This window comes from Rhinoderma darwinii, unplaced genomic scaffold (genome assembly GCF_050947455.1).
Source record: "Rhinoderma darwinii isolate aRhiDar2 unplaced genomic scaffold, aRhiDar2.hap1 Scaffold_932, whole genome shotgun sequence".
Lineage (NCBI taxonomy): Eukaryota > Metazoa > Chordata > Amphibia > Anura > Rhinodermatidae > Rhinoderma > Rhinoderma darwinii.
Genome location: NW_027464506.1, coordinates 1 through 18,210, shown reverse-complemented (window position 1 = coordinate 18,210; position 18,210 = coordinate 1). Strand labels below are relative to the sequence as shown.

The 18,210-nt window shown below is 45.3% G+C and overlaps 9 non-coding genes across 9 annotated transcripts; all 9 read left to right on the top strand.

Annotated features, from left to right (window-relative positions):
- Positions 1–912: 912 nt before the first annotated feature.
- On the top strand, positions 913–1,103 carry LOC142732916 (U2 spliceosomal RNA). The gene has a single exon (XR_012879749.1). It is a non-coding gene; the product is annotated as a U2 spliceosomal RNA (small nuclear RNA).
- A 1,140-nt stretch (positions 1,104–2,243) lies between these two features.
- LOC142732909 (U2 spliceosomal RNA) lies at positions 2,244–2,434 on the top strand. Its single transcript, XR_012879743.1, has one exon. It is a non-coding gene; the product is annotated as a U2 spliceosomal RNA (small nuclear RNA).
- A 1,134-nt stretch (positions 2,435–3,568) lies between these two features.
- On the top strand, positions 3,569–3,759 carry LOC142732904 (U2 spliceosomal RNA). The gene has a single exon (XR_012879738.1). It is a non-coding gene; the product is annotated as a U2 spliceosomal RNA (small nuclear RNA).
- A 1,122-nt stretch (positions 3,760–4,881) lies between these two features.
- On the top strand, positions 4,882–5,072 carry LOC142732988 (U2 spliceosomal RNA). Its single transcript, XR_012879814.1, has one exon. It is a non-coding gene; the product is annotated as a U2 spliceosomal RNA (small nuclear RNA).
- Positions 5,073–6,197: 1,125 nt separating this feature from the next.
- LOC142732939 (U2 spliceosomal RNA) lies at positions 6,198–6,388 on the top strand. Its single transcript, XR_012879770.1, has one exon. It is a non-coding gene; the product is annotated as a U2 spliceosomal RNA (small nuclear RNA).
- Positions 6,389–7,512: 1,124 nt separating this feature from the next.
- Positions 7,513–7,703, top strand: LOC142732976 (U2 spliceosomal RNA). Its single transcript, XR_012879803.1, has one exon. It is a non-coding gene; the product is annotated as a U2 spliceosomal RNA (small nuclear RNA).
- A 1,133-nt stretch (positions 7,704–8,836) lies between these two features.
- LOC142732964 (U2 spliceosomal RNA) lies at positions 8,837–9,027 on the top strand. Its single transcript, XR_012879792.1, has one exon. It is a non-coding gene; the product is annotated as a U2 spliceosomal RNA (small nuclear RNA).
- Positions 9,028–10,158: 1,131 nt separating this feature from the next.
- Positions 10,159–10,349, top strand: LOC142732952 (U2 spliceosomal RNA). The gene has a single exon (XR_012879781.1). It is a non-coding gene; the product is annotated as a U2 spliceosomal RNA (small nuclear RNA).
- Positions 10,350–11,477: 1,128 nt separating this feature from the next.
- Positions 11,478–11,660, top strand: LOC142732944 (U2 spliceosomal RNA). Its single transcript, XR_012879774.1, has one exon. It is a non-coding gene; the product is annotated as a U2 spliceosomal RNA (small nuclear RNA).
- The last annotated feature ends 6,550 nt before the right edge of the window (positions 11,661–18,210 follow it).

The window sequence follows — 18,210 nt, the reverse complement described above, 5'->3', positions numbered from 1 at the left end:
TGTGTTTCCGGCATTTCACATTGGAACAGCTCATTCACCTTCCTTGTCTTCTCTCCGCCCTCCCTCCTAGGTAGGTTAAAGAGCTGCACCTGAGCCAGCCACTGATTGATGCAGCACCATAGTCAAATAGTGGAGTGGAGTAGGGGAACAGCAAACAGCCATTAAAGCAGCCAGCCCGCCCGCCCGTCACAATGGACCTACCTGTGTACACTAGATGGATGTGATGGAATGTACTGTGGTCCCTACATTTCAAGAAGAAGTAAGAATTGCAGTTGCAACAAACCCTTGCTTGCCTACAAAGAGAGCAGCAATTTGGATTTGTTACTATGTTACCTGGAAGAATAACAAACTGTGCAAGGATGGAGGTTGTAGGAGCAAGGAGAACAAGTTGTCTGTAAAGTTGGTGGATGCCTATTTTCCATTTTGCAGTCCCTTGTCTCCCTCTTGTGGCCTCCTGGAGGCAACTAGCTGTGCAAAAAAAAGACAGCCTGGGGGCCGGCTGTTGCAGTGTTGCCCTCTCAGGCAACACTGAGTGACTGACTGAGCCGCACCGTCTTATATAAAGTTCAGACGGAACTTTGCACGTGTCATAGTGGAGACCTCAGGAGCCAGAGCCAGCTTTCTGACATCATAATGGGGCCTCAGAGATAAAAGCCTGGGCCCAGGCAGTGTTGGTCAGTGCTGCTCAGCAGGCAGCACTGGACTGGATTAAAGCTGATACAAGGTGTGAAAGGAGAAGGGGTGGCAGTGGGCATGCACTTACTGCTGCTGCTGCTGCTGCTGCTGCCAGAGTTTGCACGGCAGGAGGGCATTTGGGCGTTGCCAGGAAGGCATTTTTATGTCGATTCCTCCTCTTTCAGCACTGCATTGTGGTGCAAGCAAAAGAAGCAAAACGCGCGACACGTTCGGGTTATCGCTTCTCGGCCTTTTGGCTAAGATCAAGTGTAGTATCTGTTCTTATCAGTTTAATATCTGATACGTCCCCTATCTGGGGACCATATATTAAATGGATTTTTAGAACAGGGAGATGGAAATAGAGCTTGCTCTGTCCACTCCACGCATTGACCTGGTATTGCAGTATTTCCAGGACCGGTGCACCCTTTCCTTATGTGTTTACTAAAATCAGATTCCAAAAGTGCTTTTTGTGTTTGCCATTGTTTTTGTCTTTCGGATGGGATCTCCCCTTTTAATCCCATTATTTCAACACCTGTTGGACAATGCATTTGTACAGTCATGTGTGATAATGAGCTAATTTATTAAATGCAATTAATTAATACATTGCCACCTCTTGTTTTGTGTCGTCTGTGTTTCTGTGTTTCCGGCATTTCACATTGGAACAGCTCATTCACCTTCCTTGTCTTCTCTGCGCCCTCCCTCCTAGGTAGGTTAAAGAGCTGCACCTGAGCCAGCCACTGATTGATGCAGCACCATAGTCAAATAGTGGAGTGGAGTAGGGGAACAGCAAACAGCCATTAAAGCAGCCAGCCCGCCCGCCCGCCCGCCCGTCACAATGGACCTACCTGTGTACACTAGATGGATGTGATGGAATGTACTGTGGTCCCTACATTTCAAGAAGAAGTAAGAATTGCAGTTGCAACAAACCCTTGCTTGCCTACAAAGAGAGCAGCAATTTGGATTTGTTACTATGTTACCTGGAAGAATAACAAACTGTGCAAGGATGGAGGTTGTAGGAGCAAGGAGAACAAGTTGTCTGTAAAGTTGGTGGATGCCTATTTTCCATTTTGCAGTCCCTTGTCTCCCTCTTGTGGCCTCCTGGAGGCAACTAGCTGTGCAAAAAAAAGACAGCCTGGGGGCCGGCTGTTGCAGTGTTGCCCTCTCAGGCAACACTGAGTGACTGACTGAGCCGCACCGTCTTATATAAAGTTCAGACGGAACTTTGCACGTGTCATAGTGGAGACCTCAGGAGCCAGAGCCAGCTTTCTGACATCATAATGGGGCCTCAGAGATAAAAGCCTGGGCCCAGGCAGTGTTGGTCAGTGCTGCTCAGCAGGCAGCACTGGACTGGATTAAAGCTGATACAAGGTGTGAAAGGAGAAGGGGTGGCAGTGGGCATGCACTTACTGCTGCTGCTGCTGCTGCTGCTGCTGCTGCTGCTGCCAGTGTTTGCACGGCAGGAGGGCATTTGGGCGTTGCCAGGAAGGCGTTTTTATGTCGATTCCTCCTCTTCCAGCACTGCATTGTGGTGCAAGCAAAAGAAGCAAAACGCGCGACACGTTCGGGTTATCGCTTCTCGGCCTTTTGGCTAAGATCAAGTGTAGTATCTGTTCTTATCAGTTTAATATCTGATACGTCCCCTATCTGGGGACCATATATTAAATGGATTTTTAGAACAGGGAGATGGAAATAGAGCTTGCTCTGTCCACTCCACGCATTGACCTGGTATTGCAGTATTTCCAGGACCGATGCACCCTTTCCTTATGTGTTTACTAAAATCAGATTCCAAAAGTGCTTTTTGTGTTTGCCATTGTTTTTGTCTTTCGGATGGGATCTCCCCTTTTAATCCCATTATTTCAACACATGTTGGACAATGCATTTGTACAGTCATGTGTGATAATGAGCTAATTTATTAAATGCAATTAATTAATACATTGCCACCTCTTGTTTTGTGTCGTCTGTGTTTCTGTGTTTCCGGCATTTCACATTGGAACAGCTCATTCACCTTCCTTGTCTTCTCTCCGCCCTCACTCCTAGGTAGGTTAAAGAGCTGCACCTGAGCCAGCCACTGATTGATGCAGCACCATAGTCAAATAGTGGAGTGGAGTAGGGGAACAGCAAACAGCCATTAAAGCAGCCAGCCCGCCCGCCCGCCCGCCCGTCACAATGGACCTACCTGTGTACACTAGATGGCTGTGATGGAATGTACTGTGGTCCCTACATTTCAAGAAGAAGTAAGAATTGCAGTTGCAACAAACCCTTGCTTGCCTACAAAGAGAGCAGCAATTTGGATTTGTTACTATGTTACCTGGAAGAATAACAAACTGTGCAAGGATGGAGGTTGTAGGAGCAAGGAGAACAAGTTGTCTGTAAAGTTGGTGGATGCCTATTTTCCATTTTGCAGTCCCTTGTCTCCCTCTTGTGGCCTCCTGGAGGCAACTAGCTGTGCAAAAAAAAGACAGCCTGGGAGCCGGCTGTTGCAGTGTTGCCCTCTCAGGCAACACTGAGTGACTGACTGAGCCGCACCGTCTTATATAAAGTTCAGACGGAACTTTGCATGTGTCATAGTGGAGACCTCAGGAGCCAGAGCCAGCTTTCTGACATCATAATGGGGCCTCAGAGATAAAAGCCTGGGCCCAGGCAGTGTTGGTCAGTGCTGCTCAGCAGGCAGCACTGGACTGGATTAAAGCTGATACAAGGTGTGAAAGGAGAAGGGGTGGCAGTGGGCATGCACTTACTGCTGCTGCTGCTGCTGCTGCTGCTGCTGCCAGTGTTTGCACGGCAGGAGGGCATTTGGGCGTTGCCAGGAATGCGTTTTTATGTAGATTCCTCCTCTTTCAGAACTGCATTGTGGTGCAAGCAAAAGAAGCAAAACGCGCGGCACGTTCGGGTTATCGCTTCTCGGCCTTTTGGCTAAGATCAAGTGTAGTATCTGTTCTTATCAGTTTAATATCTGATACGTCCCCTATCTGGGGACCATATATTAAATGGATTTTTAGAACAGGGAGATGGAAATAGAGCTTGCTCTGTCCACTCCACGCATTGACCTGGTATTGCAGTATTTCCAGGACCGGTGCACCCTTTCCTTATGTGTTTACTAAAATCAGATTCCAAAAGTGCTTTTTGTGTTTGCCATTGTTTTTGTCTTTCGGATGGGATCTCCCCTTTTAATCCCATTATTTCAACACCTGTTGGACAATGCATTTGTACAGTCATGTGTGATAATGAGCTAATTTATTAAATGCAATTAATTAATACATTGCCACCTCTTGTTTTGTGTCGTCTGTGTTTCTGTGTTTCCGGCATTTCACATTGGAACAGCTCATTCACCTTCCTTGTCTTCTCTCCGCCCTCCCTCCTAGGTAGGTTAAAGAGCTGCACCTGAGCCAGCCACTGATTGTTGCAGCACCATAGTCAAATAGTGGAGTGGAGTAGGGGAACAGCAAACAGCCATTAAAGCAGCCAGCCCGCCCGCCCGCCCGCCCGTCACAATGGACCTACCTGTGTACACTAGATGGATGTGATGGAATGTACTGTGGTCCCTACATTTCAAGAAGAAGTAAGAATTGCAGTTGCAACAAACCCTTGCTTGCCTACAAAGAGAGCAGCAATTTGGATTTGTTACTATGTTACCTGGAAGAATAACAAACTGTGCAAGGATGGAGGTTGTAGGAGCAAGGAGAACAAGTTGTCTGTAAAGTTGGTGGATGCCTATTTTCCATTTTGCAGTCCCTTGTCTCCCTCTTGTGGCCTCCTGGAGGCAACTAGCTGTGCAAAAAAAAGACAGCCTGGGGGCCGGCTGTTGCAGTGTTGCCCTCTCAGGCAACACTGAGTGACTGACTGAGCCGCACCGTCTTATATAAAGTTCAGACAGAACTTTGCACGTGTCATAGTGGAGACCTCAGGAGCCAGAGCCAGCTTTCTGACATCATAATGGGGCCTCAGAGATAAAAGCCTGGGCCCAGGCAGTGTTGGTCAGTGCTGCTCAGCAGGCCGCACTGGACTGGATTAAAGCTGATACAAGGTGTGAAAGGAGAAGGGGTGGCAGTGGGCATGCACTTACTGCTGCTGCTGCTGCTGCCAGTGTTTGCACGGCAGGAGGGCATTTGGGCGTTGCCAGGAAGGCGTTTTTATGTCGATTCCTCCTCTTTCAGCACTGCATTGTGGTGCAAGCAAAAGAAACAAAACGCTTGGCACGTTCGGGTTATCGCTTCTCGGCCTTTTGGCTAAGATCAAGTGTAGTATCTGTTCTTATCAGTTTAATATCTGATACGTCCCCTATCTGGGGACCATATATTAAATGGATTTTTAGAACAGGGAGATGGAAATAGAGCTTGCTCTGTCCACTCCACGCATTGACCTGGTATTGCAGTATTTCCAGGACCGGTGCACCCTTTCCTTATGTGTTTACTAAAATCAGATTCCAAAAGTGCTTTTTGTGTTTGCCATTGTTTTTGTCTTTCGGATGGGATCTCCCCTTTTAATCCCATTATTTCAACACCTGTTGGACAATGCATTTGTACAGTCATGTGTGATAATGAGCTAATTTATTAAATGCAATTAATTAATACATTGCCACCTCTTGTTTTGTGTCGTCTGTGTTTCTGTGTTTCCGGCATTTCACATTGGAACAGCTCATTCACCTTCCTTGTCTTCTCTCCGCCCTCCCTCCTAGGTAGGCTAAAGAGCTGCACCTGAGCCAGCCACTGATAGATGCAGCACCATAGTCAAATAGTGGAGTGGAGTAGGGGAACAGCAAACAGCCATTAAAGCAGCCAGCCCGCCCGCCCGCCCGCCCGCCACAATGGACCTACCTGTGTACACTAGATGGATGTGATGGAATGTACTGTGGTCCCTACATTTCAAGAAGAAGTAAGAATTGCAGTTGCAACAAACCCTTGCTTGCCTACAAAGAGAGCAGCAATTTGGATTTGTTACTATGTTACCTGGAAGAATAACAAACTGTGCAAGGATGGAGGTTGTAGGAGCAAGGAGAACAAGTTGTCTGTAAAGTTGGTGGATGCCTATTTTCCATTTTGCAGTCCCTTGTCTCCCTCTTGTGGCCTCCTGGAGGCAACTAGCTGTGCAAAAAAAAGACAGCCTGGGGGCCGGCTGTTGCAGTGTTGCCCTCTCAGTCAACACTGAGTGACTGACTGAGCCGCACCGTCTTATATAAAGTTCAGACGGAACTTTGCACGTGTCATAGTGGAGACCTCAGGAGCCAGAGCCAGCTTTCTGACATCATAATGGGGCCTCAGAGATAAAAGCCTGGGCCCAGGCAGTGTTGGTCAGTGCTGCTCAGCAGGCAGCACTGGACTGGATTAAAGCTGATACAAGGTGTGAAAGGAGAAGGGGTGGCAGTGGGCATGCACTTACTGCTGCTGCTGCTGCTGCTGCCAGTGTTTGCACGGCAGGAGGGTATTTGGGCGTTGCCAGGAAAGCGTTTTTATGTCGATTCCTCCTCTTTCAGCACTGCATTGTGGTGCAAGCAAAAGAAGCAAAACGCGCGGCACGTTCGGGTTATCGCTTCTCGGCCTTTTGGCTAAGATCAAGTGTAGTATCTGTTCTTATCAGTTTAATATCTGATACGTCCCCTATCTGGGTACCATATATTAAATGGATTTTTAGAACAGGGAGATGGAAATAGAGCTTGCTCTGTCCACTCCACGCATTGACCTGGTATTGCAGTATTTCCAGGACCGGTGCACACTTTCCTTATGTGTTTACTAAAATCAGATTCCAAAAGTGCTTTTTGTGTTTGCCATTGTTTTTGTCTTTCGGGTGGGATCTCCCCTTTTAATCCCATTATTTCAACAACTGTTGGACAATGCATTTGTACAGTCATGTGTGATAATGAGCTAATTTATTAAATGCAATTAATTAATACATTGCCACCTCTTGTTTTGTGTCGTCTGTGTTTCTGTGTTTCCGGCATTTCACATTGGAACAGCTCATTCACCTTGTCTTCTCTCCGCCCTCCCTCCTAGGTAGGTTAAAGAGCTGCACCTGAGCCAGCCACTGATTGATGCAGCACCATAGTCAAATAGTGGAGTGGAGTAGGGGAACAGCAAACAGCCATTAAAGCAGCCAGCCCGCCCGCCCGCCCGCCCGTCACAATGGACCTACCTGTGTACACTAGATGGATGTGATGGAATGTACTGTGGTCCCTACATTTCAAGAAGAAGTAAGAATTGCAGTTGCAACAAACCCTTGCTTGCCTACAAAGAGAGCAGCAATTTGGATTTGTTACTATGTTACCTGGAAGAATAACAAACTGTGCAAGGATGGAGGTTGTAGGAGCAAGGAGAACAAGTTGTCTGTAAAGTTGGTGGATGCCTATTTTCCATTTTGCAGTCCCTTGTCTCCCTCTTGTGGCCTCCTGGAGGCAACTAGCTGTGCAAAAAAAAGACAGCCTGGGGGCCGGCTGTTGCAGTGTTGCCCTCTCAGGCAACACTGAGTGACTGACTGAGCCGCACCGTCTTATATAAAGTTCAGACGGAACTTTGCACGTGTCATAGTGGAGACCTCAGGAGCCAGAGCCAGCTTTCTGACATCATAATGGGGCCTCAGAGATAAAAGCCTGGGCCCAGGCAGTGTTGGTCAGTTCTGCTCAGCAGGCAGCACTGGACTGGATTAAAGCTGATACAAGGTGTGAAAGGAGAAGGGGTGGCAGTGGGCATGCACTTACTGCTGCTGCTGCTGCTGCTGCTGCCAGTGTTTGCACAGCAGGAGGGCATTTGGGCGTTGCCAGGAAGGCGTTTTTATGTCGATTCCTCCTCTTTCAGCACTGCATTGTGGTGCAAGCAAAAGAAGCAAAACGCGCGGCACGTTCGGGTTATCGCTTCTCGGCCTTTTGGCTAAGATCAAGTGTAGTATCTGTTCTTATCAGTTTAATATCTGATACGTCCCCTATCTGGGGACCATATATTAAATGGATTTTTAGAACAGGGAGATGGAAATAGAGCTTGCTCTGTCCACTCCACGCATTGACCTGGTATTGCAGTATTTCCAGGACCGGTGCACCCTTTCCTTATGTGTTTACTAAAATCAGATTCCAAAAGTGCTTTTTGTGTTTGCCATTGTTTTTGTCTTTCGGATGGGATCTCCCCTTTTAATCCCATTATTTCAACACCTGTTGGACAATGCATTTGTACAGTCATGTGTGATAATGAGCTAATTTATTAAATGCAATTAATTAATACATTGCCACCTCTTGTTTTGTGTCATCTGTGTTTCTGTGTTTCCGGCATTTCACATTGGAACAGCTTATTCACCTTCCTTGTCTTCTCTCCGCCCTCCCTCCTAGGTAGGTTAAAGAGCTGCACCTGAGCCAGCCACTGATTGATGCAGCACCATAGTCAAATAGTGGAGTGGAGTAGGGGAACAGCAAACAGCCATTAAAGCAGCCAGCCCGCCCGCCCGCCCGCCCGCCCGCCCGTCACAATGGACCTACCTGTGTACACTAGATGGATGTGATGGAATGTACTGTGGTCCCTACATTTCAAGAAGAAGTAAGAATTGCAGTTGCAACAAACCCTTGCTTGCCTACAAAGAGAGCAGCAATTTGGATTTGTTACTATGTTACCTGGAAGAATAACAAACTGTGCAAGGATGGAGGTTGTAGGAGCAAGGAGAACAAGTTGTCTGTAAAGTTGGTGGATGCCTATTTTCCATTTTGCAGTCCCTTGTCTCCCTCTTGTGGCCTCCTGGAGGCAACTAGCTGTGCAAAAAAAAGACAGCCTGGGGGCCGGCTGTTGCAGTGTTGCCCTCTCAGGCAACACTGAGTGACTGACTGAGCCGCACCGTCTTATATAAAGTTCAGACGGAACTTTGCACGTGTCATAGTGGAGACCTCAGGAGCCAGAGCCAGCTTTCTGACATCATAATGGGGCCTCAGAGATAAAAGCCTGGGCCCAGGCAGTGTTGGTCAGTACTGCTCAGCAGGCAGCACTGGACTGGATTAAAGCTGATACAAGGTGTGAAAGGAGAAGGGGTGGCAGTGGGCATGCACTTACTGCTGCTGCTGCTGCTGCTGCCAGTGTTTGCACAGCAGGAGGGCATTTGGGCGTTGCCAGGAAGGCGTTTTTATGTCGATTCCTCCTCTTTCAGCACTGCATTGTGGTGCAAGCAAAAGAAGCAAAACGCGCGGCACGTTCGGGTTATCGCTTCTCGGCCTTTTGGCTAAGATCAAGTGTAGTATCTGTTCTTATCAGTTTAATATCTGATACGTCCCCTATCTGGGGACCATATATTAAATGGATTTTTAGAACAGGGAGATGGAAATAGAGCTTGCTCTGTCCACTCCACGCATTGACCTGGTATTGCAGTATTTCCAGGACCGGTGCACCCTTTCCTTATGTGTTTACTAAAATCAGATTCCAAAAGTGCTTTTTGTGTTTGCCATTGTTTTTGTCTTTCGGATGGGATCTCCCCTTTTAATCCCATTATTTCAACACCTGTTGGACAATGCATTTGTACAGTCATGTGTGATAATGAGCTAATTTATTAAATGCAATTAATTAATACATTGCCACCTCTTGTTTTGTGTCGTCTGTGTTTCTGTGTTTCCGGCATTTCACATTGGAACAGCTCATTCACCTTCCTTGTCTTCTCTCCGCCCTCCCTCCTAGGTAGGTTAAAGAGCTGCACCTGAGCCAGCCACTGATTGATGCAGCACCATAGTCAAATAGTGGAGTGGAGTAGGGGAACAGCAAACAGCCATTAAAGCAGCCAGCCCGCCCGCCCGCCCGCCCGTCACAATGGACCTACCTGTGTACACTAGATGGATGTGATGGAATGTACTGTGGTCCCTACATTTCAAGAAGAAGTAAGAATTGCAGTTGCAACAAACCCTTGCTTGCCTACAAAGAGAGCAGCAATTTGGATTTGTTACTATGTTACCTGGAAGAATAACAAACTGTGCAAGGATGGAGGTTGTAGGAGCAAGGAGAACAAGTTGTCTGGAAAGTTGGTGGATGCCTATTTTCCATTTTGCAGTCCCTTGTCTCCCTCTTGTGGCCTCCTGGAGGCAACTAGCTGTGCAAAAAAAAGACAGCCTGGGGGCCGGCTGTTGCAGTGTTGCCCTCTCAGGCAACACTGAGTGACTGACTGAGCCGCACCGTCTTATATAAAGTTCAGACGGAACTTTGCACGTGTCATAGTGGAGACCTCAGGAGCCAGAGCCAGCTTTCTGACATCATAATGGGGCCTCAGAGATAAAAGCCTGGGCCCAGGCAGTGTTGGTCAGTGCTGCTCAGCAGGCCGCACTGGACTGGATTAAAGCTGATACAAGGTGTGAAAGGAGAAGGGGTGGCAGTGGGCATGCACTTACTGCTGCTGCTGCTGCTGCTGCTGCTGCCAGTGTTTGCACGGCAGGAGGGCATTTGGGCGTTGCCAGGAAGGCGTTTTTATGTCGATTCCTCCTCTTTCAGCACTGCATTGTGGTGCAAGCAAAAGAAGCAAAACGCGCGGCACGTTCGGGTTATCGCTTCTCGGCCTTTTGGCTAAGATCAAGTGTAGTATCTGTTCTTATCAGTTTAATATCTGATACGTCCCCTATCTGGGGACCATATATTAAATGGATTTTTAGAACAGGGAGATGGAAATAGAGCTTGCTCTGTCCACTCCACGCATTGACCTGGTATTGCAGTATTTCCAGGACCGGTGCACCCTTTCCTTATGTGTTTACTAAAATCAGATTCCAAAAGTGCTTTTTGTGTTTGCCATTGTTTTTGTCTTTCGGATGGGATCTCCCCTTTTAATCCCATTATTTCAACACCTGTTGGACAATGCATTTGTACAGTCATGTGTGATAATGAGCTAATTTATTAAATGCAATTAATTAATACATTGCCACCTCTTGTTTTGTGTCGTCTGTGTTTCTGTGTTTCCGGCATTTCACATTGGAACAGCTCATTCACCTTCCTTGTCTTCTCTCCGCCCTCCCTCCTAGGTAGGTTAAAGAGCTGCACCTGAGCCAGCCACTGATTGATGCAGCACCATAGTCAAATAGTGGAGTGGAGTAGGGGAACAGCATACAGCCATTAAAGCAGCCAGCCCGCCCGCCCGCCCGCCCGTCACAATGGACCTACCTGTGTACACTAGATGGATGTGATGGAATGTACTGTGGTCCCTACATTTCAAGAAGAAGTAAGAATTGCAGTTGCAACAAACCCTTGCTTGCCTACAAAGAGAGCAGCAATTTGGATTTGTTACTATGTTACCTGGAAGAATAACAAACTGTGCAAGGATGGAGGTTGTAGGGGCAAGGAGAACAAGTTGTCTGTAAAGTTGGTGGATGCCTATTTTCCATTTTGCAGTCCCTTGTCTCCCTCTTGTGGCCTCCTGGAGGCAACTAGCTGTGCAAAAAAAAGACAGCCTGGGGGCCGGCTGTTGCAGTGTTGCCCTCTCAGGCAACACTGAGTGACTGACTGAGCCGCACCGTCTTATATAAAGTTCAGACGGAACTTTGCACGTGTCATAGTGGAGACCTCAGGAGCCAGAGCCAGCTTTCTGACATCATAATGGGGCCTCAGAGATAAAAGCCTGGGCCCAGGCAGTGTTGGTCAGTGCTGCTCAGCAGGCAGCACTGGACTGGATTAAAGCTGATAAAAGGTGTGAAAGGAGAAGGGGTGGCAGTGGGCATGCACTTACTGCTGCTGCTGCTGCTGCTGCTGCCAGTGTTTGCACGGCAGGAGGGCATTTGGGCGTTGCCAGGAAGGCGTTTTTATGTAGATTCCTCCTCTTTCAGCACTGCATTGTGGTGCAAGCAAAAGAAGCAAAACGCGCGGCACGTTCGGGTTATCGCTTCTCGGCCTTTTGGCTAAGATCAAGTGTAGTATCTGTTCTTTTTTTTTTTTTTTTTTTTTTTTTAAATTTTAAATTTTTATTAATTTTTCAGAAATACAGAATAAAGAAATAGGAACAACAGGAAAAAAAATATATAAATCAGACCTTATCCACATTAGGCTCACGCAGGAACCTCCAAACCCATAAGACACTTATGGTAATAGCATATATTGGACCACATGTCCCATGACATTATATAAACAGATGAATGTAAAGTGACCCAACAACCCCATGTCTCCTCCGTTAGACAGCTATGCAAACAAAGAGTTACCACAATACCACTGAAATTACTTATACAATAATTCATATCTTACATTAAATGAACATATGATAATACCCTTGGCATGAGACTAGTAACCTAATTTAAGGACTCTAAGTATTTGTGCCTTGTCCCATTTCTCAAGTGACCTTTGAAATAAGAGGGAGCAAATGGGCTCCTTGTGCAGAGGTGGACAGATATCTGATCCATGGTTCCCATAATGTAAGGACGTGGGGAAGTCTATGAGATCTCAGAGCATACATGCGTTCCATGGTATAGGAAACATTAACCTGGTTGATCAATTCCGAAATGGAGTATTGATTGGGTAATTTCCAGTATTTAGCTAAAAGTAAACGTGTCGCTATAATAATATGGCTGGACACCATTTGAGAGAAGCTTGGGATATTGTGCATGTTGAGAAAACATAAGGCCAGTGCCGGATCCGGTGTAACCATACAGGACGAAATTTGAGAAATGATATCAAATACCTGTCCCCAGAACGCATAGACTTCCGGACATTGCCACCACATGTGAAAGTACGACCCTTTGCAACCACACCCCTTCCAACAAACCTCCGGGTAAGAGTTATCAGATTTCGCAAAATTTAAAGGTGTTAAGTACCAGCGTAACAACAGTTTTTGGGAAGCTTCCCAATGTTTAACCCCCTTAGAAATTTTTTTGGTCCATGCGAAGGCTTTCTGCCATTCCATCAGAGAAAAGGAAGAGTTAAAATCTTCCTCCCATTTAGCGCAATAAGAAGGTATGTTGGGAAGGAGGTGCTCACACATATTTCCATAAAATTTCGAGATACCCTGTTTCCTATTTTCAGGGTCAAAATATTGCTGGCGGGCCATGGAGGGGAATACTGAAGCACTGACGTCTAAAGATGTAAATAAGTGTCTTATACATAAATATTTGTAGAAGTCTCTATTGGAGATACCATACGTCTTTACTAATTCTGTAAAGGCTAGTAATGTGCGGCCATTAAATAACAAGTGGATATGAGAGATCCCTGAATTTATCCAGCTATCCAACGATATCTCAGGTAAAAAGGTAAGTAAATATCGCAAGGGCAAATTTTTAAGTGAAGTGAGGGCCAAGGGAGGAAGCCTGTTGGCATAATTTTTCCATATTTTCAGAGAGGTCGCAACAGTGGGGGACACGCAATTATAAGTATTTGGAGAAGAATGTGAACCAACCCCTAGCAATGAAATAAGCGGTCGACCTACCATTACCTGTTCAATATGTATCCACCTCTTTGAGGGGAGACGTGCACACCAATACTTTAGTTGGTCTAGTGAGACTGCCCAATAATACTTTTGGACATCTGGCATTCCCATACCTCCAGTGTCGAAATAGTGTATGCATCCTTACTCTAGGCTTTTTGTGCGCCCATATGAAATTATTAAGTATTCTTTGGAGACTCCTCACAAAAGAACTAGGAAGAGGGATTGTCAGTGCACGTAACTTGTACAAAATAATCGGCAAAACCATCATTTTAATGATTGCTATTTTCCCCGCCCAGGAAGTACAAACTCCGCTATATGTAGATAGCAGTTGGGGAATACTGGTTAAGAGAGGAGCAAAATTATGTTTGAATAGGAGATTCGTTGAGTTAGTGAGTTGTATACCCAGGTACGAAATTTTTAATGAGTTCCATTGGAAAGGGAAGGAGTTACGGATTTTATTCCTAACTTGCTCCGATATTCCCACCTCTAACAAATGCGATTTACTAGCATTAATTTTGTAGTAAGCCACTTTCCCAAATGAATCTAAGGTGTGTTGCACTTCCGATAGGGACATTAAAGGATTAGAGAGTGTGAGGATGACATCATCGGCATATAACCCTATCTTATGTTGAAGGGAGCCAATCGTAATACCAGTGATGGCTGGGTTCTGCCTAATAGACATAGCTAGAGGTTCCATAACCATTGCAAAGATCAGGGGTGATAACGGGCACCCCTGACGTGTGCCATTGGAAATAGAAAATGATGCAGACATAAACCCAGAGGCCAATACTCTAGCTGACGGATTTGAGTACAGTGCCATAATAGCGGATTTTATCCACCCATCAAATCCAAATTTGCTCAAAACAGCCTCCAGGTAACCCCAATGGACCCGATCGAATGCCTTCTCCGCATCCAAAGCAAGAAGCACGGAAGGCACTCGACGGGTCTTCGCCCAATGAACCAGATTTATCAGCCTTCTGGTGCCATCCGGTGCCTGCCTTCCGGCTATAAATCCCACCTGGTCTTCATGTATCAATTCAGGAAGTAATGTATCTAACCGACCAGCCAATATTTTAGCATAAATTTTAACATCAGTATTCAAAAGAGATATTGGGCGAAAGTTAGCAGGAGAGTCAGGCGTTTTCCCAGGTTTCGGCAAAGTAACTACTGTGGCAGCAAGCATTTCTTGCGGAAAGGACCCCAACCCTGCAGCTTCAGTAAACACTTTAACTAAGTATGGAGCTAGAGTCGTGTCATATCTTTTATAGTACTGATTAGTAAACCCATCTGGGCCTGGGGCTTTGCCTGGCTTTAACCCCTTAAGGACGCAGCCTAGTTTTGGCCTTAAGGCTCAGAGCCCATTTTTCAAATCTGACATATTTCACTTTATGTGGTAATAACGTCGGAATGCTTAAACCTACACAAGCGATTCTGAGATTGTTTTCTCGTGACACATTGGGCTTCATGTTCGTGGTAAAATTTGGTCGATATATTCAGTGTTTATTGGTGAAAAATTGCAAAATGTAGAGAAAATTTTGAAAAAATTGCATTTTTCAGAATTTAAATGCATCTGCTTGTAAAACAGACGGTTATACCACCCAAAATAGTTACTAGTTCACATTTCCCATATGTCTACTTTAGATTGGCATCGTTTTTTGAACATTATTTTATTTTTCTTGGACGTTACACGGCTTAGAACATAAACAGCAATTTCTCATATTTTTAAGAAAATTTCAAAAGCCTTTTTTTTAAGGTACCTCTTGAGTTCTGAAGTGGCTTTGTGGGGCCTATGTATTAGAACCCCTGATAAAACACCCCATTTTAAAAACTAGACCCCTCAAAGTATTCAAAACAGCAGTTATAAAGTTTTTTAACCCTTCAGGCATTTCACAGGAATTAAAGCAAAGTGGAGGTGAAATTTGCAAATTTCATTTTTCTTGCTGAATTTCAATTTTATTCATTTTTTTTTCTGTAACACAGAAGGTTTTACCAGAGAAACACCACTAAATATGTATTGTCCAGATTCTGCAGTTTTTAGAAATGTCCCACATGTGGCCCTATTGCGCTCGTGGACTAAAACACAAGCCCTAGAAGCAAAGAAGCACCTAGTGCATTTTGAGTCCTCTTTTTATTAGAATATATTTTAGGCAGCATGCCGGGTTTGAAGAGGTGTTGAGGTGCCAAAACAGTAGGAATCCCCCAATAGTGACCCCATTTTGGAAACTACACCCCTCAAGGAATTAATTTAGGGTTGTTGTTACCATTTTGATCACACAGTTTTTTCACAGCACGTATTTGAATTGGGGTCTGAAATGAAAAAAAAGGCATTTTTTCCAATAAAATGTCATTTGTGATCAAAATTTATTATTTTCACAGGGAACAAAATACCCCATTTTGTTGCCCAATTTGTCCTTAGTGTGGCAATACCCCATTTGTGGTGATAAACTGCCATTTGGGCCCATGGGAGGGCTCAGAAGGAAAGGAGCGCTATATGTTTGTTGGAGTCCAGATTTTGTTGGATTGGTTTTCGGGTGCCATGTCGCATTTGCAGAGCCTCAGAGGTATCAAAGCAATGGAAACCCACCAAAAGTGACCCCAATTTGGAAACTACACCCCTCAAGGAATTCATTTATGGTTGTTGTTAGCATTTTGACCACACAGTTTTTTCACAGCACCTATTTCAATTGGGCTGTGACATTAAAAAAATGACATTATTTCCAATAAGATGTAATTTTTTACCAAAATTTCTTATTTTCACAGGGAACAAAATACTCAATTTTGTTGCCCAATTTCTCCTGAGTGCATCAATACCCCATTTGTGGCAATAAACTGCCGTTTGGGCCCATGGGAGGCCTCAGAAGGGAAGGAGCGCTGTGTGTTCTTTGGAGTGCAGATTTTGCTGGATTGGTTTTCGGGTGCCATGTCACATTTGCAGAGCCCCAGAGGTATCAAAGCAATGGAAACCCACCAGAAGTGACCCCATTTTGGAAACTACACCCCTCAAGGAATTCATTTATGGGTAATGTGACCATTTAGACCCCATAGTTTTTTCACAGAACTTATTTGAATTGGGCTGGGAATTAAAAAAATATATATTTTTTACAATAATATGTTGTTTTAGCTAAAAAATTCTTATTTTCACAAGAAACAAAATAATCAATTTTGTTGCCCAATTTGTCATGAGTGCGGAAATACCCCATTTGTGGTGATAAACTGCTGTTTGGGCCCATGGGAGGGCTCAGAAGGAAAGGAGCGCTGTGTGTTCTTTGGAGTACAGATTTAGCTGGATTGGTTTTCGGGTGCCATGTCGCATTTGCAGAGCCCCAGAGGTATCAAAGCAATAGAAACCCACCACAAATTACCCCATTTTGGAAACTACACCCCTCAAGGAATTCATTTATGGGTGTTGTGACCATTTTGACCCCATAGTTTTTTCACAGAACTTATTTGAATTGGGCTGGGAATGAAAACAAAATTATTTTTGTCAAATAATATGTAGTTTTGGCTGAAAATTTCTTATTTTCACAAGAAACAAAACACCCCATTCTGTTGCGCAATTTGTTCTGAGTGCCGCAATACCCCATTTGTTGTGATAAACTGCCGTTTGGGCCCATGGGAGAGCCCAGAAGGAAAGGACCACCATTTGGCCTACTTGGGATTTTCTAGTGCGAAGTCATGTATGCAGAAGCCCCTGAGGTACCAGTACAGTTGAAACCCGCAAGAAGTGACCCCGTTTTAAAAACTACACCCTTAAGGCATTCATCTAGAGGTGTAGTGAGCATTTTGACCGGAGACCTACACCCCATAAACTGTAATGTGGGTTCTCCCGGGTATGGCAATACCCTACATGTGGCTGTTATCAGCTGCCTGGACACACAGCAGGGCCCAGAGGGGAAAGACGAGGGGGGATAAGCTGTGCGGAGTGCATCAGGGTAAGTAAAATTGGGGTAAATTATAAACCAAGGGATGTATGATAAATTTTAAAACACTTTCATACAGAGCTCTGGTTATTCGGGACACGTGTCACATTGATATATTGTGTCATCCCTTATCCCCCTCTTATAGCAGACTTTGCACCTCTTTTGACTTTTTCCCTTCTTGCCAGTTTGGGGAACTTCTCCTGGAAAGTGTTGCCCTGGTACGATGCGTGTGGCCCCACATCCAGAAGTACTGGGTGCCCCCCCTTCTTGGTCCCTAAAGATTAGGTTCTTGATAATCACCTCTTGAAATTCCAGGAAAGTTCCCGTCTGGCCTGCACATCGACGTAGCATGTACGCATTGTACAATGCCATCTGTATGATGTGCCCGGCCAGCTTCTTATACCACACCGCATGGCGCTGTAGGGCTTCAGGGCTTGATCTTACAAGTCCATCCCTCCCATGTACCTATTGTAGTCCAGGATGCAGTCTGGTTTGGGGGTGGCCTTTCCTTCATATATCCTAAATCTGTAGGTATACCCTGATGCACTCTCGCACAGCTTATACATCTTCACGCCATACCTTGCCCTCTTACCCGGCAGGTACTCGCGGAATTGAACCCTCCCTTTAAAATGTACCAGGGACTCATCAATAGAAATACACTTCTCGGGGGTGAATGCTGGGAAAACCGGGCATTGGAACGGTCTAATAGGGGTCTCCGTTTATACAAACGGTCAAAACTGGGGTCATATCGTGGTGGGCACGGCTCATTATCAGTATAATGTAAGAAGCGAAGTATTGCCTCATTTATTTATTTTTTTAGGTTCCAGTTCAGTTCTGAAGTTGCTTTGAGGGGCCCATATATTAGAAACCCCTATCAAACACCCCATTTTAGAAACTAGACCCCTCAAAGTATTCACAACAGCATTTAGAAAGTTTATGAACCCTTTAGGTGTTTCACAAAAATTTAGAGCAAAGTAGAGGTGAAATTTACATTTTTTTTTTGTCAGAAAATCCTCTTTATACCATTTTTTTTATAACACAAAAGGATTTATCAGTGAAACGCAACTCAATACTTATTGCCCAGATTCTGCAGATTTGAGAAATATCCCACATGTGGCCCTAGTCCGGTAATGGACTGAAGCGCCGGCCTCAGAAGCAAAGGAGCACCTAGAGGATTTTGAGGCCTCTTTTTTTTAGGCACCATGTCCGGTTTGAAGAGGTCTTGTGGTGCCAAAACATTGGGAACCCCCCAAAAGTGACCCCCAATTTGGAAACTAGA